The following is a 21,250-nucleotide window of genomic DNA, read 5'->3' on the forward strand; positions in this document are numbered from 1 at the left end:
ACACTGTCTTTTTCAAGTCTTTTGATTGGAAAACGTAATCTCTTGGATCAAACAGTAAAAGCTTTTTTGTATTGTTTTTGTTTTTGTTTTTGTTTTTAGTAGAGAGGGGGTTTCACCATGTTGGCCAGGCTGGTCTTGAACTCCTCATTTCAGGTGATCTGCCTGCCTCAGCCTCCCAAAGTGCTGGGATTACAGGTGTGAGCCACCGTGCCCAGTCCTTTTTCAAATTTTTTTCTTAAATCTTTTATCACTTTGGCTAAATAAATGACTATTATTTTATGGTGACCTGTGTTCCTATTTTGGCCAAATGTTTTAACCCTCTGACATATTTGACTGTCTTCCTGAAATCAAATTTCAGCTTAAAAATTGTCTCTCTCTCTTTCTTTCTTTTTTTTTTTTTTTTTTGACAGAGTCGTGCTCTGTTGCCCAGGCTTGAGTTCAGTGGCATGATCTTGGCTCACTGTAACCTCCACCTCCCAGGTTCAAATGACTCTCTTGCCTCAGCCTCCCAGGTAACTAGGATTACAGATGTGCACCACTGTACTCAGCTAATTATTGTATTTTTAGTAGAGACATGATTCAACCATATTGGCCAGGCTGGTCTGGAACTTCTGACTTCATGTGATCTGCCCACCTTGGCCTCCTGAAATATTGGGATTATAGGCATGAGCCACTGTGCCCAACATTAAAATTGTTTTTTGACCCCTAACTTTTGGATGCTACAGAGAGCCAATGCAACATCCAAAAGATTATTTGATATGTTAAATTGCACAGGAAGCATTGTCAAATTAAAAGTGATGTTTGACCTTCAACTTATATTTTAATAAATGTTATTAATATTTATTTCAAAATTATATAAAATTTCTAAGCATCTAATATGTGTGTATATGCTATTAGTCATAATTATGTTATGATAAATTATTGTAGGCAACAGATATAATCATTTTTATAACCATTTAAGTAATTTTTACAGTTAATGTTTAATTCTGATTTAGTTTCTGAAAACCTCAAAAGCACACAAAATCTTAGAGTATTGTGTGTTTAAGGAAGTTAATGAAAAGATGGAAACTTAGCAGAGAACTGAGTCTTATGAAATTGTGAGCCCAGACAAGACAAAAATTAATTGAATATCAGAAAAATACTCTACCACATTTTTATGCTTAATCAACCAGTACTGAAATTTTTTAGATGTGCCATTTAAATAAACTCTGTTTATTTAAGTCAAATTACCTATGAGAACCCCTCAGTTATCAGTGCTATGCACATAAATTGGAGAAAACGTCCTGGTATGTAAGACGACATAAACTTAATGTTAAGTGTGAATTCATGGAGAACCTAGACAGCCACTTCTTCAGTCCTGAGTTCTTAAAGCTTCCATTATTAAAAGCTCTGCATTCCATTACTCATCACAGAAAGGATCAAATAATTTAAATATAAATTAAACGTGTGTGTGTGTTTAGTGCATAAATTACTAAAATAGGTTAAGACCATTTTTTTTTGTCAAACATATAATCCTGAGAAGACAATCAAAACTTTACATACATTTCTGCTACCTGATAGGCCATTTAAATATTGATACAGAAATTTTATTCAATTTTCGTTTTTAATGGATGTTTTCTGGCAGTATAAAAGCTTTCTCATGTAAGAAGGCTGATGTTATAACAGTAGTTAAAAGGATGTTAGAAAATATGTTTTCCTCATGGGACATTTCTGAAAAACTCTCCAATGATAAAGATAATTCACAAGATAAGTTGTAAAACTGTTAAATAAGGTAATACAGATAAAATAGTATTGAGCAAAGCTAAGGAAAATGACTGGATTACTTTTATAATTGCAGATTGATGACAATCAGATCCACTTAGATTGGAAAGAATGTGTTGACCCTTATAAAATAGTCACTGGAAGGCCTATGCCCCTAGTAATAGAATCTCATGTATCTTCTGCTACTGAAGGCTAACATGACTAAATGCAGCAAGGTTTTAATGCACTATGGCAAAGCATATTTTTACCAGGTAAAGAAAGCTTTTTCTTTTTGAGATAGTCTCACTCTTTCGCCCAGGTTGCAGTGCCATGATCTCTGCTAACTACAACCTCCACCTTTCGTGTTCAAGTGATTCACGTTTCTCATCCTCCTGAGTAGCTGGGATTACAGCTCTGCACTACAACACCTGGCTAATTTTTATACATTTTTTTGTAGAGACAAGGTTAAATTATGTTGGCTAAGATAGGCTGATCTCAATCCCCGATCTTAAGTGGTCCACATACCTCAGCCTCCCAAAGTGCTTGGTTTAAAGGCATGAGCCAATGTGCTCAGCCAAGAAAGCTTTAAATAGTCTATGGACTCAGGACAGTAAAACCTTTTATAATGTAGGACCAAGAGATTGAGTCTGCTTGCCATCTACAGTGCAGCAAGACTTTAGGATCTTGTGCCTTGGGTTCATAATCTCACAACTCAGAAGGGCCCCTCCAAACTCTTGCAATTGTATACCTATTGGAGATGTTGAGGTAAAGCTAACCAGAAAAGTATCTCCTCAAAAGCACATGGCAACCTTGATGTAGATAGCTTTTCACACAAGATCAAAAATCAAGATATCTCTGCTTTCATGAAAATCATTATTCATAGCTTTTTTCTTATGGCTCTACGCACAACAAAAATAAAAAAGGGGTCTCTTGTGTGCACTCATGGGGTATACTTTTCTATGTAGAGAATTTTGCAGCCACCTTGATATAGGAACAAACTTATGCCTTGATAGGTAAAAGATGAAGAGTCAATGTGGGTGAGAAGTTCTAATGGGACATTGGTTGCCTCATAATACCAGAAACAGGATATAGGTCCACTGCTCTTAACCAACTTCATAAGTTAAAAAGAACTAATTCACAATAAGTTAAAGAGCATTGCCTGGCCACTACTCTTCTAAATAAGCACCATTTGTTAGGTCTTTTTTTTTTTTTTTTTTTTTCATGGTTTAGGGTAAAAAATTCAGGCATTAGTTAGACATTTATCCTTCATAATAGTCTGTATAGCAGAGTCTACTGTAAAGGCTATGGTTATTTAATAGACTTTAAATTTTTTTACTAAAGTTGTGCTAAATAATGGAATTTCTCTAGATTACTTATTGCATAAACAGAAAAGTATCTTTGTAGTTGTTAATATGTGTAGTTGCAAATGGAGAAATATAGAGATTATACAGAAATATATTACAGGTATTACAGAGATTCAGTTATAGGGGTTTAAGAAACAGACTGCTTGATTGAAATGAGGAGACCATTTATTTAGCGGATAACTTGGTCTATCTCTCAAAATTGAGAAGATAACCAAAAGGGAGAACTTGTTAAATTATACCCTGAGGCTCTCTCTTTTCATGTTTGATTTTGGTCAGTAGGGTTTTTGTTTGTTTGTTTGTTTTTGGTATAAAAACTGAAACCTAACTGGTTATAACCTAAATAGATGATAACCCATTCCTGTACCAGCCACTGTGATTTTGCCAATAAAAGGACATCAACTCTTCAAACCATGTTCAAATAAGGCAAATCCCAAGCTATAATCAATCTGGCTGTTTCTGTACCTCACTTTCATTTTCTGTATGTCACTTTGCTTTTTCTGTTCATCAATTTTTTTTACCATGTTGCTGTGCTGGAGTCTCTCTGAGAGTATTCTGGGCCCACAGGCTGCCTGATTTGTAAATCATTCTTTGTTCATTTAAACTCTGTAACATTCAACTTCTCTGAAGGTTTTTTTTTTTTTTTTAGAAGTTTACAGATTTTATCTAGATTAAAAAAATAAGTAATGTGTTGTTGGGCTTTGATTTTCTCAACTCATCCCTCAGCTATTTTTTCCACATATTCTATGTCCTTTCGAAATACTCCTGCAATTTTTTTCTTTTCTTTTTCTTTCTTTCTTTCTTTCTTTTTTTTTTTTGAGACAGGGTCACACTCTTATCACCCAGGCTGAAGTACAGTGGCATAACCAATCATGGCTAACTGCAGCCTCGACCTTCCAGGCTCAAGTAATCCTCCTGCCTCTGCCACCTGAGTGGCTGGTACTACAGGATTGCCTCATGCTGGTTAATTTTTATTTTTATTTTTATTTATTTTTATTTTTTGAGACAGAGTTTTGCTCTGTCGCCCAGGCTGGAGTGCAGTGGAGGGATCTGAGCTAACTGTAAGCTCCGCCTCCCGGGTTCAGGCCATTCTCCTGCCTCAGCCTCCCGGGTAGCTGGGAGCATATTTTTAGTAGAGACGGGGTTTTATCGTGTTAGCCAGGATGGTCTCCATCTCCTGACCTTGTGATCCGTGGTCTCAATCTCCTGACCTCATGATCTGCCCTCCTGGGCCTCCCAAAGTACTGGGATTACAGGTGTGAGCCACCGCACCTGGCCATGACTGGCTAATTTAAAAAAAAATTTTTTTCATGCACATAGGATCTTACTATGTTATTCAGGCTGCACTTGAACTCCTGAGTGCAAGTGATTCTCCCATCTCAGCTTGCCAAAGTGCTAGGATTATAGGTGTGAGCTCCCGTGTGCTTCTTCAATTTCTTAAGATTATTTCTAATAATAATAATAAACAGTGCTATATAGGCACAAATCTAAAAGAAATCTGGCTTCTATTTTAGAAGTGTCACTCTCCAGGATTTCAAGGGTCAAATGGAGTTAATCCTGAGTCCCAGCGCAGCCACTTAATAGCTGTGGGTCTTTGCACAATTTTTTTTTTCTTTTTTTATGTGGAAGAGTTACATAAACCACATATGCAAAAAAAGGCAGAATGATACTGATTGCAGAAATGTTAGCAATTTTTCATCCCTCCCGTAGCCATGCCCATTGCCACGTGCATTTACAGCTGTTTCCATTGAGATCCAGATCTGTTTTCCAAACCCTAGATCTGGCTGGCCTTATTTGCTCAGGGCAGTAAAAACCTGTGAACAGTGCAGTGTGCTAGTTTGAGGCCTAGGCTCAAATGGTTTTGCATGCTTCTGTTTTTCTTTCAGTAGGCTGCTATCTCTGTAAAGAAGCCCATGTTAGCCAGATGGAAGATAAAATAGTATGGGGAGGAGAAGCAAGTTGCCTCTGTTGACAGCCTCAGAAGCAGAAGCGCACCTCCAGAAGCACAGCTGCCTAGTCAACAAACAGCATGTCTGAAGGAACTCAGCTGAACTCAGTTGAGAAGAATGGCCTCACTGAGCACAGCCTAAATGATTAACCAGCTCAATTAGAATGAATTCCACCTGTTTCTTCTTAAAGTTTGACTGCTAGAAAATTTGGAATTCACATGTGCCTGTAATCCCAGCACTTTGGGAGGCCGAGGCAGGCGGATCACCTGAGGTCAGGAGTTCGAGACCAGCCTGACCAACATGGCCAAAACCCTGTCTCTATTAAATATACAAAAAGTAGCCGGGCGTGGTGGCGGATGCCTGTAATCCCAGCTACTCAGGAGGCTGAGGCAGCAGAATCACTTGAGTCTGACAGGCGGAGTTTGGGGTGAGCCGAAATCGTGCCACTGTGCTTGAGCCTGGGCGAGAGTGAGACTCTGTCTCAAAAAAACAGAAAAAAATCTCAGGCTGCCTGCTCAAAGGACCAGAATCCAGTAACGTTATAAAACCTGGAATTTAAAAATAATTGTTATATTCAGATGTGAATAGCTATATATTATTTATGAATGCTTAGGGCCTTATACACAAGGTTAAATGTAAATGCCCTCTGGGGTGGGCCTGGCTCAGCTCAGGGAGGAAGCCCTTCCTGAAAAGAGTGCAGCTTAGGTTTCACTCTGTCTTCATTCACTGCAGCACCTGAGCACATCTGTCACTCAGGGCCTGAGGGGGCGGGTTGTTAAACGTCATTCAGTCAGGGACGCTGGGCTGGGAACGGTCCAATCAGGCACCCAGCTGGAGCTGACAGTACGGCTTCCGGGATTCGGCGGGGTCTTAGTCTCGCTGCAGCGGGTGCTCCAGGTCTGGCTTCCGTTTTCTGTGTCCTCTGCTCCTAGAGGCCCAACCTCTGTTGCACTGTGATCTGGTTATTGGGAGATTCACAGTTAAGACGCCAGGATCCCCCGGAAGCCTAGAAATGGTGAGAGTGCCAGGTCGGACATCCGGAGAGAAGGGGAGGGGCGTGGTTGGAACGGGTCCGAGGTGGCTGTGGCCGGAATCGGGCGTTTGCGCCGTCGGCTCCGAAATCCGCGGCATCGAATTCTTGGCACAGCTCGGCTCTCAGTCCCCTTCAGCCATAGCATGGCAGCTGGGCTGACAGCCAGGACCCCAGGCGTCCTGTCTCCTCCCTGCGCAGTGACTGTGCCCTGGCCCGGAGCCTTCTCTGAGCAGCTCTGCACCCGCAGATATTGTGCAGGGAAGACTGGAGGGTTGTCAGGGGAGAATCCTGACTCCGGGTGCTGGGTTCATGAATGGGAAGAGCTTTCCTCCGCGGGCTTCCCAGTCCCTCTTTTTCCCTATTAAAATTTATGAAAGTCACCGCAAAAAAATTCATAAAACAGTGATTCAGGAATTGTGGAGCACCCAGCTGTGGTTTGTAGTTTATGGTCCATGGGAGAGGCGGGAAGGAAACCCTTGTATAAGGTGTATGATAAAACCAAATTCAATAATTGGTTAGTAGAGTTATGTAGTTTCTTAATTTGTACAATGAGGGAGGAAATTTCCTGGTCATGTAATCAGAAGTTAATTGGCAGTTTACAGTTGGTTAAGCCTGAATTTTATTTTTCACAAGGTAAGGTAATTTACAAAAAATGCATTAGATTTTTTTAAAACCAGAAATCCTGGGACTGGAGCCACCTCAGTCTAATTGCCTGCCACTTAATTATTTTCACAGTCCACAGGAGACTGATTTTCCCCTGCAATTTTCACCTGTGTCCCAAGCAGGGTCTCAAGACTCCTCCCTATTTCCCATTCCTCCAGCCTAACTGGCTTGAGGAATACTAAATTTCCAGTTCCTTCTGACATTCCCAAATGCCAACTTTCCCTTCCTAATTCACATTATCAACTATTTGTCCTTTAGTGTACATTTGAAATACTGTATTTTAATTAATCATTTTTTGACACAGCATGGATGGCATTTTAAAAAAGATTTGTTATCTGTTTGTAAATATTTCCCATGAGAAGAAACCAAAGACTCATCCCCTGTCACTGTATTGTAAAAAATCTCTGTGCCTTTTTATTTTTATTTTTTTAAAAATCTTCCCTAGGTACAGAGATCTTATCAGAATATTTTTGGGTCAAGGTTTCCCTTTGGAAACTTTATAAGGTAATGTGTCCTCAGTCACCCTTCAGTTTTTTCCCTGGTCCTGGGTTTCAGTCCTTTCTGGGGATAAATCAAGATATCCACTGTGGCTATGTATGCTAGAATCTCTGGTAAATTTCAGCTCCTGGCCTGGAATGGAACTCTGGGTATCTGGGAATGGGAGACATAGGACAGCCTGAGGTTGGAGTGTAGCCTCTCAAGGGAGCAGATCGATGCCCTGGGGTTGAGAGGAATCTCCTGGGGTACTCTTCCTTTGTAAAGCAAACCCTTTGAGAAGTTAAGATTGTCTTCAAACCAACCCAGCTTCCATTTCTGGATACATATTGCTGGTCAATCATTTGCTGGTACTGAGGGGAGAACACAGAAATAATTTCGGCCCACTGGATTCTCTAAGATTTGTGAAAGAAACAATAGTATCCCAAAAGACAGTCAAACCTGATCCCAGTGAGATGGTTCAAGAACTTGCAAAGTGAAATGCACCTGGGGCAGTCACTGGGGCCTAGTGCAGTGTCTCCAGAGAGGGTGGTCATTGAGCACTTAAGTGAGCAGGATGGGGTGGGAGAATCTCTCAAGTGATTGGGTGTTGACTTGACATGTGAGTCAGATGCATCTGTTTTTTAATCAGCACTGCCACTCCCTGGGATTGTCACCCTGAAAAGATTTCTTCACTTACTTTGACTTAAGTGTTTTAATTGTAACTTGCAGTTTATTAGTAGGACTAAAAGGTAAGAGGATAATTACAATGGGCATAAAAGAGGTGGGTTTTGGAAAAAAATATCTAATCATATATTCTGTTTGTTAAGTATTCTCATTTACCTTTTCCTTTCCCAGACTGAGTTTAGGAATTTTCTCAGGTTTGTTTTTTATGGCTGGGTGATGTCCAAGGCTTAGCTTTTAGAATGCTACCAAGGAAAAGAATAGGGAAAATATCTCTTCCATTTTGACTGTAGAAAATGAATACATTTCTGTCCGGGTGTGGTGGCTCATACCTGTAATCCCAGCACTGTGGGAGGCCGAGGCAGGGGGATCATCTGAGGTCAGAGGAGTTCTAGACCAGCCTGGCCAACATGGTGAAACCCCGTCTCTACTAAAAATACAAAAATTAGAAATTAGCCATGAATGGTGGTAGGCACCTGTAATCCCGGCTATTCGGGAGGGTGAGGAAGGAGAATCATTTGAACCCCATAGGCAGAGGTTGCAGTGAGCTGAGATTGTGCTGCTGCACTCCAACCTGGGCAATAGAGCGGGACTCCATCTCAAGAAAAAAGAAGGGAGGGAGGGAGGAGGAAAAAGAATATATTTCCACAAGAAGATGTGGTAGATAATTGGTGAGTTACACAGATTCATGAAAACATCAGTTCCTCCTTTTTCAGGGTACATTTCAGTGAATACCTCTCTTCAGTATCCAATCATCTTGATTTCTGAAGTTAATGCTGAATTTTTTCAAATGAAACTTGGACCATATCATTTTTAATGGATATAATAAAATAATGTATTTATCGTTTTAAAATAATACATACTTTTGCATTTTAGGTATGTGATGTAAGGGGTTTAAAATTTCCTTCTCTTATGTAAACACTGTGTTTGAGTAATTTTGCTGAATTTTTCAGTTTCAAAAACCATTTGAACAACTCTGACATGGAAATTAAAGCTTGCGCCAATGACTCCAAGCTAAGGCTATTACTGAGCCTGCAAAGGGAATGACTCCAAGCTGCATTCATATAAATTAAGTGGTATTTTGTACAGTAGTGTGAATATAACACTACAATATTTGCTTTGAATGAATTAGTCATTTCAATATTTTTATATTCATACATTTGGAATATAAAGTGTTTTAATTGGATTATAGTTACAATTTTTAAAAATCCTATGTACATTATAAATAGTACATTAAAATTATACCTAGGTATTTATATCTAATTCTAAAAAGTTACTATCAAATTATTACAGTAGATATTAGTATAACATGGTTACTAATTTATCCAATAGAGATAATTATAGGTAAGCATAACTTCAGTATCTTTCATTTCACTAAATTGGAATGCTGCTGTTATAGGAAAAATAAACATGAATGATGTGGCCAGCCAAAAACCATAATAGCTCTTCAGTTAGCCATGATGCAAGCTCAAATATATTCCACTATATTAACAAAGTCATATTCCAATTGTTCACTAAAAAGTTCTGGTGGGGATAAGGGAGGATACCACCCCTCACATTGTCTTATGCCCAATTTCTGCCTGCAAAGAGAGAAGTAAAAACTGAAAGGCAGAAATGAAATCCACAGGCAGACAGCCCAGTGCCACACCCTGGGCCTGGTAGTTAAAGATCGACCTCTGACCTAATTGGCTATGTTATCTATGGATTACAGACATTATATAGAAAAGCAGTGTGAAAATCCCTGTCCTGTTCCATTCTAATTACTGGTGCATCAGCCCCCCACTCACGTACCCCCTTCTTGTTCAATTGATCACGAACTTCTCGTGCAGACCCCCTTAGATTTGTGAGCCCTTAAAAGGGACAGGAATTGCTTACTCGGGGAGCTCGGTTGTTGGAGACGTGAGTCTTGCTGAAGCTCCTGGGTGAATAAAGCCCTTCCTTCTTTAACTCGGTGTCTGAGGGGTTTTTGTCTGCAACTTGTCCTGCTACAGGGAGAGGCCGAGGTGGGCGCATCATTTGCAGTCAGGAGTTCAAGACCAGCCTGGCCAACATGGTGAAACCCCATCTCTACTAAAAATATAAAATAAGCCAGGTGTGGTGGCACATGCCTATAATTCCAGCTATTCCAGAGGCTGAGGCACAAGAATCACATGAACTCGGAAGGCAGAGGCTTTAGTGAGCTGCGATTGTGCCACTGCACTGCAGCCTGGGTGAGAGAGTGAGACTCTGTCTCAAAAAGAAATGTTCTGGTAAAACTGTCAGAGATTTTCCAGTATAGATCTCTCATTTAATGGCTAGGAGATGAGAGAGCAGCAGAGATGGAAAAGAAACCTATTAAATTCTGCTGAGAATCTGCCCCCTTTCTTCATAACACTCATGTTTCTCATGTCGAGAGTAGTGGTGCATTTTAGATGTTTAAAAAAATTATTTGAGGCCCTATTACTATCCCATGGTGTCTGTGAATGAGGTGGGCTGTCACAGGAGTACTCTTGGAGCTATCTCTATCTGGACTCATGCTGAAAATCCAGCAGTATTTTTTCCATGTCACCACTATAAATAGAAACTGAGGCTGAAACAGTGCTCCTATTTCCATTATTGTGAAGGTGCAATTCTACCCAGAAGTCCTGCAGGCTCTCCTCCTGCAGTTCAGGCCTCACTCCGATGTGGCACTGAAGTGCTGCTGTGGCAAATGGGGTTCATATAAGATGTAATCTGCCAGCTGTGAGCCCTGTGCTGTGGGCTGTGTCTCAAGGGAAGATGGTAGAAGTAAGAGAGGACACCAGCCACCAGGAAAGGGCAAGCAGGAGTGCTGTAGCCCAGTGCTCAGGGAGTAGCATAGCCATAAAGTAAATAGCCATAAAGATAGCATGCTCTTCAACCATTTCTATAGGAGAGTGAGAGCCTACCTTCAGCAGGCACCTGGCTTCAAGCTGCAAAATTACCTCTTGTCATGAAGATGTGAAAAGTTTATTTTGTCATTGATTATAACCAATTAACACACATGGATGGCCCCCCCAATTACCAGGTGAATTCAGGATGAACTACATTGATATGGTGCTGTAAATCCTACTTGTGGACTAATTATGGTGACCATCTTTCTGTCTTTGCAATCTCTTAAACAGATTGACTGTGATGCATGTCACATTTGGTTTAATTGTGTAATAAAACAGCTTTATTTCTGTTCTGTCATTGTGGAGTTATTCTGGTGCTTGAGAACATTTTTCTTTTACTTATGTTTTCCAGTCACTGTCTAGAATAACCAAACATAATATAAACATACAAGGTGCCAACCAAGCTTTAATCTAGAGGGGCCTTTCTCTCTCAGGCTTCCAGTCAACTCACAATTGTGCTGCAGAGTGCATGGTGTCACCTAAATATGCAGGCAGAATTGTGTCTCTGCCTATTTTGTGTCTATAGTCCTTTATAGTCAACATTTAGAGAGGCTAGACCTGATTTCTAAATACTTCATAGGACAGCAATCAACCATTTTACATCTATCAATGACTCTTTAGACCAGAAACTGATTCAGAGACCGTGGGGCCCAGAAACCCAGAGTAGCATATGCACTGAGTAGACATGCAGGCATAAGAATCTCCACTTTCCCTTTCCTTCTCTTCTTAAAATGCCCACAATGTGCAGATGACACCTGCTGCCATTCTACCCATCCAGGACCTAAATTTGCAGCTCCAAACTCTGAATCTAGGTATTGAGATTTGGATGGGTGGAAGCATTTATTTGAGAAATGCAAATTCTTTTAGTTATGAGGCTCAAAGAGACATTAAAATGAGACCACAATTATGTCTTTCTCCCTTCTTTGAGCTGTGTATTTCTTGAAACTGCTTGCTATTTCTTCAAGTAGCTATAAATTAAACTAATTGTGACACACTGGACACTATAACCCCCACCCTATAGCTTAACAATGTATATCCAATTAGTAACGTTATTTGTTGTAAATAAGAATTTCTGACAACCTTGTATCAGCCCACTCTCTGTTGTTGGGAACAGGCTCCCCAAAATCTGGCCATAAACAAAATCTCTGCAGCACTGTGACATGTTCATGACGGCCATAACACCCACGCTGGAAGGTTGTGGGTTTACCGGAATGAGGGCAAAGGACACCTGGCCCGCCTGGGGCAGAAAACCGCTTAAAGGCGTTCTTAAATCACAAACAATAGCATGAGCGATCTGTGCCTTAAGGACGCGCTCCTGCTGCAGATAACTAGCCAAACCCGTCCCTTTATTTTAGCCCATCCCTTCGTTTCCCATAAGGGATACTTGTAGTTAATCTAATATCTATAGAAACAATGCTAATGACTGGCTTGCTGTTAATAAATATGTGGGTAAATCTCTGTTCAGGGCTCTTAGCTCTGAAGGCTGTGAGACTCCTGATTTCCCACTTCACACCTCTATATTTCTGTGTGTCTTTAACTCCTCTAGTGCCGCTGGGTTAGGGTCTCCATGACCGCACTGATCTGGGCACTCTGTCCCTTTCCTATTGCCTTTACAAATCCACTTTTAACTGCTGCTAATCAAAATGTAGATTTCAGGCAACTTGAATCTTTGCTCCCAGGTTACAATTCTCAAACTTGTTCCAAATGAACTGTCTACTTATATTGTTGCCTCAGCTCTTTTGTTTTAGGTAGACATATCACTTAGAATGTGCTAGAGCAGCCTCTATGAGGGGATCTCTCCTTTGGTTGTACTCTGCCTCCTGTGACACTCAAGAATGCAGAGCCAGGTTTATTCAACCTAGAATCTACACAAAGGTCTGGCCTCTGCCTTAGATTTACAAAGTAGGGCCAGACTTTGGATTAAGAATGTACAGAAAACCAACAGGAGGCATTTTCTGCATTGTGAGATGTCATCATAGACATTTTAAAGCCCCCCTTTGGAAGTGTGGTTCTTTGAGCTTTTCAGATCTTATTCAGTGATCTGCTACAGTAATATAAGATGCTCTTGTGTAAATAGAATCTGATGGCAGAATCTGTAAGTGTAAACAAGCATCTTAGGAGTGACAGATCAAGGTCACAAGGTATCCACAGCCATGACCACAACTATACCTACCCATAAAATGTGATACTGGAGTACAGTATTCTTGTCTTCCTTTTACACAAGAGCTAGCCAATCAAGACAGGTGATCCAAGTTCTGGAGCTCCACTAGGACAGTTTCATTTTTATTTAGAACCAGCCTGTCCCCCTCCTGCTTGGCTTATCCTTAAGCAATCAGCCTAGGGTCACTGGGAATCCTCTCACAATCACCTAGGCATCTCTGAGACATTTGAGGATGACCAGGGAGGAACTGTGTCAGGCTGAAAAGAGTGGTTAATTCTGCCTCTGTCTCAGTGTAAGAGAAATGAGTCATCCTGTGTTTGTACCTCCCCTCATATGAGAGATGTCTTTGGTTGATACCCAGATGAGAATTTCTTCAGTTTCCTGGTACTTGGATGAAAAACAAGGAGGTGGTCTGGAGACTCAAATGGATAAACTAATTGCTTGCATTTCATATGGCCATTAGAAAATTAGATGAAGCAATCATGGTCCTTACCATCTAGGAACTGTTAGTCTTGACTAGCAGCTGAATATGTGGTTGAATTAAGCATCATATAGTTGGCACAATAAATAGATGTAGGCAAAAAAGTGTACTTTATTTGGGCCACTTTATATTTTTGTAACTTATGAGGTCATTTCAATGGATATTTATGGACACAATAGTTGTTATTAGTATTTCTATTTCTTACGCCTTGCTAAGAATACATATTTGGCTTCTAATAAAATTACCCTAGAAAACCCTAAGAGATTTGTTTAAATTGCTTATATGTTATAAAATTGACAGGGCAGTGACTAAAAATGATTAAAATTTCACAAACTGGGATTTAATGTTCTTTTAGGTAAGCTTAGCAAAAAAAGAATAGGAAATACCCCAGTGGCATAGAGAGCAGAGTTCTACATAGGGTGCACTCCCTGCCCCAGCCTTGTGCAAGTTTACTGTTTTTGGAGGCCTTATTTAGGTCTGGCCCCACCCTGGAGTCTTGCCTCACAGAACTGATTAGAAGAGATGAGAGTACTAGGTGGTGAATCCTGCAGCCTTTCTAGAGCCAATGCTCACAATATTCTGAAACCTAAAAGCAGATAAGTGGAAAAAATAAAGTATGTATTTTAGGGTCTTAATTTGTAATTTTTAAATTAAAATCAGTGCTTGCAGAGACATTCCATTTACCAACCTGTTTTCTATTCTTGCAGATGCTGTAGTTGCTCTGCAAGTCACAAAAAAGTAAATACAAACACAATACAAATTTTTCTAAGCTACGTTAAAGTTTTTCTTTCTGTATCCCTCTCCTATGTTTATATTTAGCTTTTATTCTATACATTTTTTAAAAAATCAATGACAGAAAAACAAAAGAAATAAAAGTGCTGGGCCCTTTTTCTAAATCCTGGGAATTATTAAACACTAAATACCAGCTCCCAAGGTGCTATGAGGATTAAATCATGTAATGTGTTATTCCCAGCAAAGTGCTCTGTAACATTCCCTTCAGCACATAGTGCCTGCTTAATAAACATTGCATTATTATACGTGAAAATGTTGTTTTTCTTTTCTTTTTTCTGTTTCTTTCTTTCTTTCTTTTTTTTTTTTTTGAGACAGAGTGTCACTCTTGTTGCCTAGGCTGGAGAGCAGTGCTGGATCTCGACTTACTGCAGCCTCTTCCTCCTGGGTTCAAGTGATTCTCCTGCCTCAGCCTCCTGAGTAGCTGGGATTACAGGCACCCACCACCATGCCCAGGTAATTTTTCTATTTTTATTAGAGAAGGGGTTTCACCATGTTGGCCAGGCTGGTCTTGAACTCCTGGCCTCAGGTGATCCACCTGTTTCGACCTTCCAAAGTATCCAGCCTGTTTTTCAAATGCAGATTTATTCAGACATAGCTGCCTTCTGTTTGTTCTGTAAACTTAAAAGAGCCAGCAAAAAATATGAAAATTGATTATCTTCATTTGTCCTAGAATTTGTATTGTGACAAGAGTGCGAAGTGTAAGGGACTCTGCAGTGTCTCCTTTCTCTAACTAATGCTAAATCCCAGCACTTTGGGAGGCTGAGGTGGGCAGATCACAAGACCAGGACTTCAAGACCAGCCTGGCCAACATGGTGAAACCCTGTCTCTACTGAATACAAAAATTAGCTGGGCATGGTGACGCATGCCTGTAATCCCAGCTACTCAGGAGCTGAGGTAGGTGAATCACTAGAACATGGGAGGCAGAGATTGCGGTGAACCAAGATCATGCCTCTGCACTTTAGCCTGGGTGACAGCAAGACTCTGTCTAAAAAAATAAAAAATGCTTGTTGAAAATTTCTCATTACAGTCTTCTATTTATGGTTATGCTGCATTTCCTCTGAAATTTTACTGCCATACAGTGGATGGCAGTAAATTCTTTCTTAATGTTTAAGAATGTCATAAGAAATTCTTTCTTAATGTTACACCAATATTGCAAACCAGATTTTATGAGTAAACATGTCTCTTATTATTGTTTCATAGTTCTATATTAGTGTTTTTTTCAGTGTAGGTTCCTTAATATTAGTTTATTATAATTTTTTGTTTTACTTACATATTATAATTTAAGACATTTTGCAATTGTTTGTACACTTTAAGTCAATGTGGGGTTTAATAGATAAATCAGGCACATGTCTGTCACAATCAGATTATATATGTGGGTGTTTTTATTTATAAATATGACCCCTATTTTGGTTATAGCTTATCTTGTTTATATTCATTCTTAGCTGATTTTCAATGGTGGTTTTATTTTGTGTAAGTGACTAATCATGGAAATAGTCTTCTTTTTACCATGCGTTTTATAATGAATATATATTTCCTTGTGTGAGAGAAACACTTTTGTGGTTTCAGGGTAATTTTTTTTTTTTCCATTTTTGGAGGTAGAGTCTTGTTTGCCCAGGTTTGAGTGCAGTGATCTTGACTCACTGCAACCTCCACCTTTTAGGCTCAAGCGATTCTCCTGCCTCAGTCTCCTGAGTGGCTAGGATTACAGGTGGCCGCCACCATGCCTGGCTATTTTGTTGTATTTTTAGTAGAGATGGGGTTTCACCATGTTGCCCAGGGTGATCTTAAACTCCTCAGCTCAGGCAATCTGCCCGCCTCATCCTCCCAAAGTGCTAGGATTACAAGTGGGAGCTACTGCATCTTATCATCTTAAATCTACTTGAGTATACATTTCAGGGCCAGGCATGGTGGTGGCTCCCATGTGTAATCTCAGGATTTTGGGAGGCCAAGACAGAGACAATTGCTTGAGCGTGAAAGTTTGAGACCAGTCTGGGAAACATATGGAGATTCAACTACAAATTTTTTTTTTTCTTTTAATAGCCAGGCATGGTCTTGTCCACCTGTGATCACAGCTTTCTGGGAGATTTAGAGAGGAGAATTACTTGAGCCTAGGAGTTTGAGGCTATACTGAGTGATAATTGTGCCACTGCACTCCAGCTCAGGTGACAGAGCGAGACTCTGTGCCCCCAAAAAAGCTGTTCATTTCAGGCATGTTAGGTATATTCACATTGTTATGCAAAAGACTTTCAGACATTTTACGTCTTGTGAAACTAAAACTTAATACCCATTAAATAACAGCTGCCCATTTTACCTTCTCTTTATCCCTTGACAGACACCCTTCCACTTTGGATTTTATGAGTGTGACTACTTAAGATATCTCATAAGTGGAATTATAGTCTCTATCATTTTGTTACTGTATTATTTCAGGTGATACAATATTCTCAAAGTTTATCTTAAAATGTCACAAGATTTTCTATTTTAAGGCTGAATAAAATTCCATTTTGTGTATATGTTACATTTTTTGATGTGTTTGTAAGTCAAGGGACATCTAAGTTGCTTCAGCCTTACAGCTTTTGTGAATACTGGTACAATAAACATAGATGTTCAAATATGTTTTTTGGGTCCTGGGTAAATGGGGTTGCTGTAGTTGATGATAATTTTATTTTATTTTTGAGATGGAGTCTCGTTCTGTCACCCAGGCTGGAGTGCTGTGACGTGATACTAGGTCACTGCAACCTCTGCCCCCTGGATTCAAATGATTCTTGTGCCTCAGCCTTCTGAGTAGCTGGAATTACAGGCGCTCACCACCATGCCGGGCTAAGGTTTGTATTTTTAGTAGAGACAAGGTTTCACCATTTTGGCCAGGCTGGTCTCGAAGTCCTTATCTCAAGTGATCTGCTTGCCTTGGCCTCCAAAAGTGCTGGGATTATAGGCATGAGCCACTGTACCCAGCCCATAATTTTATTTATAATTACTTGAGAAACATTTATAAAATTTTAAAATAATGGCTGCATTCTTGTTTTCCACCAATCAACATGGGGTTTATTTTTATTGCATTATCAACAGATTTAGTGTTTTTTTAAAAAAATTGATTATGGTCATTCTAATTGGTATGAGCTGATTGTTTTTTTGTTCCTTTTTTTTTGAGACAGAGTCTTATTCTGTCACCCAGGCTGGAGTGCAGTGGCACAATCTCGGCTCACTGCAACCTCTGCCTCCCAGGTTCACGCCATTCTCCTGCCTCAGCCTCCTGAGTAGCTGGGACTACAGGTGCGTGCCACCATGCCCAGCTAATTTTTTGTATTTTTAGTAGAGAAAGGGTTTCACTGTGTTGGCCAGGATGGTCTCGATCTCCTGAGTTCGTGACCCACCCACCTTGGCCTCCCAAAGTGCTGGGATTACAGGTGTGAGCCACTGCGCCCAGCCCAGGTGATTGTTTTTTAATGTAATTATTATACATTAATCTACAAATAGTAATTTAGTATGTTTTTTCAAATGCTTTTTCCCATTTGTGTATCATTTTTAATGAAAATTTACTTCAATTAATTGTTCATTTCTAAATCAAGTTATTCAACTTTATTCTTTATTCTTTATTTTTTTCCGAGATGCAATCTCACTCTGTTGCCCAGGCTGGAGTGCAGTCGCACGATCTCAGCTCACTGCAACCTCTGCCTCCCAGGTTCAAGCGATTCTCATGCCTCAGCCTCCTGAGTAGCTGGGATTACAGGCAGGCGCCACCACGCCTGGCTAATTTTTGTATTTTTAGTACAGACGGAGTTTCATCATGTTGGCCAGGCTCGTCTCAAACTACTGATCTCGTGATCTGCCTGCCTTGGCCTCCCAAAGTGTTGGGATTACAGGCATGAGTCACCATGCTGCTCTTTATTTGGTTTTAAGAATTGTTTATGTATTCTGAATATAACTCCTATCACATGTGATTTGCAAATATTTTCACCCATTTTCTAGGAGACCTTGTCACTCTATTTAATGCTGTATTTAATGTGCAGAGATATTGAAGTGTAGTGTACTTCAATTTTTCTGTTCTTTTCTTTGTTGCACATGCATTTAATGTCGTGTCTAAGAAAATAATGCCAAGACCAATATCATGTCTTTTTCTTATATTCATTTCTAAGAGATTAACAGTTATTTTTTATGTCTAAGTATTTTTTTAAAAATATTTTTTGTCAAGAAAATGATCCAACTTAATTTATCAGTGTTATCCAATTTTCAACATTACTTTTCAAAGAGATTATCTTTTCTCTGTTGTGTGCTCATGGCAGCTTTGTGGAAGATCATTTGATCATATATAGAAGGGTTCATTTCTGGGCTCTTGTTCTTTCATCTGTTTATCTGTTTTTGTGTCAATACCACATTGTTTTTGTTACTGTGGCTTTTATTGTGCTTTGAAATCAGAAAATAAAATGCATCTTCTTTCTTTTTAATGGATATTTTGCTATAGTTTATAATCAAATTTAAAATTTTTAAACAATGTTTCTGTAAAAAAATTTGTGCTATTAGAATTTTGTTAGAGATTATATTGAATTTGTTTACCACTGTATGTTGTATTGACATCTTTGAAACATTTTTTTTTTTTTTTTTTTTTTTTGAGACAAAGTTTCACTCTTGTTGCCCAGGCTGGAGCAAAATGGCATGATCTTGGCTCACTGCAGCCTCCTCCTCCCAGGTTCAAGTGATTCTCCTGCCTCAGCCTCCTGAGTAGCTGGGATTACAGACATGAACCACCACACCCGGCTAATTTTGTATTTTTGGTAGAGACGGGGTTTCTCCATGTTGGTTAGGCTGGTCTCAAACTTCCGACCTCAGGTGATCTGCCCATCTCGGCCTCCCAAAGTGCTGGGATTATAGGCATGAGCCACCGTGCCTGGCCAAAAAATTAAATTTTTTGACCCTTGAGCAATAATATGTTGAAGAGTATGTTTTATTTTCATATATTTTTAGATTTTTCAGTTCTACTTTTGTTTTTAATTCCTAGGTTTATTCAGTTTTGGTCGGAAAACACACAGTGTATGATTTTGGTCTTAAATTTATTTGTTGTTGTTCTGAGATAGGATCTTACTGTGTCACCCAGGCTGGAGTGCAGTGGCATAATTTTGGCTCACTGCAGCCTCAGCCACCTGGGCTCAAGTGATCCTTCCACCTCAGCCTCCTGAGTAGCTATGACTACAGACCTGCACTACCATGTTCAACTAATTTTTTGATTATTTGTAGGGACAGGACCTCACTATGTTGCCCAGGCTGGTCTCAAACTTCTGACTTCAATGATCCTCCCAACTTGGTCCCCCAGAGTATTGTGATTATAGGCATGAACCACTGCACCCAGCTGGTATTCTTAAATTTAATAAGGTGGCTGGGCGCAGTGGCTCATGCCTATAATCCCAGCATTTTGAGAGGCCGAGACAGGTGGATCACAAGGTCAGGAGTTCGAGACCAGCTTGTCCAATATGGTGAAACCCCGTCTCTAGTAAAAATACAAAATTAGCTGGGCGTGGTAGCATGAGCCTGTAGTCCCAGCTACTCCAGAGGCTGAGGCAGAATAATCACTTAAACACCAGAGGCAGAGTTTGCAGTGAGCTGAGATCGGACCACTGCACTCCAGCCTGGGTGATAGATTGAGACTCCACCTCAAAAAATAAATAAATAAATAAATAAATTTAATAAGGCTTGGTATGATTAATAACAGAATACACCAGATGCAGATAAGAATATTTTGTGTTCTCTTGATTTTGACTGGAAAGTTTTGCACATAACTGTTAAGCCTAGTTGGTCTGTAATATGGTTTGGATGTCCATGTTCTCCAAACCTCATGCTGCAATATAATCCTCAATGTTGAATGTGGGACCTAGTGGAAAGTGTTTGGGTCATGGGGGCAAATTTTTCATGAATGGTGTGACACCATCCTCTTGGTAATCAGAAAATTTACACTTAATTCAAATGAGAGCTGGTTCATTGAAAGAACCTAGCTTCAATTCCTGTCCTTTACCATGTGACAAGTCCAGTTACTCTTTGCCCTCCACCGTGATTGTAAGCTTCCTGAGGCTCTCACCAGAAGCAGATGCTGACACACACTTCTTGTACAGTCTGCCAAACTGTGAACAAATAAACCTTTTTTCTTTACAGATTATCCACTCTCAGGTATTCCTGTATATGCAAAATAATTAATATAATCTATAATGTTGTCTAAGTTTTCTGTTGATTTTTTAATCTGAACCTTCTATTTATTATTGAAAATGGGATCTTGATTTCTGCGATTATTATGTTGCTATGTATTTCTTACTTGACTTTTGTTAGTATTTGCTTTATACATTTTGGAGCCCGGATGTTGTACATGCACATACATATAGATAGAAATATGTAATAGTCATAAATTCTTGATAAATTTACCCATTTTAGTATTATATGATATCAATTTTTGTCTCATGCTAGTACTCGACTTGAAGCATATTATGTTTAATATAATTATGACATTATGTTTAACATAATTATGACTTCCTCACCCAATTGTGGTTACTATTTGCATAGAATATAGATATTTTCCATTCTGATACTTTCAGCCTATTTGACTCAATGCTAATGAATCTCTTTTTTTTTGAGATACAGTCTTGCTCTGTCACCCAGGCTGGCTCAATGCAACCTCTGTCTCCTGGGTTCAAGCAATTCTCCTGCCTCAGTTTCCCGAGTAGCTGGGATTACAGGCATGCACCACCTCATCTGGCTAACTTTTGTATTTTAATTTTTTTAGTAGAGAGAGGGTTTTACCATTTTGGCCGGGCTGGTTTCAGCCTCCCAAAGTGCTGGAATTTCAAGTGTGAACCACTGTGCCAGGCCTAAAATGAGTCTCTTGTAGGCCACGTGTTGAATGCTTTTTTCTTAAGCCACTCAGGCATTTTCTCTCTCTCTCTCTTTTTTTTTTTTTTTTTTTTTTTTCCTTTTTTATTTTTATTTTTATTTTTATTTTTTTTGAGATGGAGTCTTGCTCTGTTGCCAAGCTGGAGTGCAATGG

General features: G+C 39.6%; 1 pseudogene across 1 annotated transcript in view; it reads left to right on the forward strand.

The window, feature by feature from the left end:
• The first annotated feature begins 5,910 nt into the window (after nucleotides 1–5,910).
• The window catches only part of LOC116418890, a 29,302-nt pseudogene continuing 13,962 nt past the window's right edge, over nucleotides 5,911–21,250 (forward strand). The window contains exon 1 of the transcript XR_004229091.1: nucleotides 5,911–6,078. The product of XR_004229091.1 is annotated as a zinc finger protein 708-like (transcript). The remainder of the gene's footprint in view (nucleotides 6,079–21,250) is intronic.

Source organism: Piliocolobus tephrosceles, chromosome 8 (assembly GCF_002776525.5).
Source record: "Piliocolobus tephrosceles isolate RC106 chromosome 8, ASM277652v3, whole genome shotgun sequence".
Classification (NCBI taxonomy): Eukaryota; Metazoa; Chordata; class Mammalia; order Primates; family Cercopithecidae; genus Piliocolobus; species Piliocolobus tephrosceles.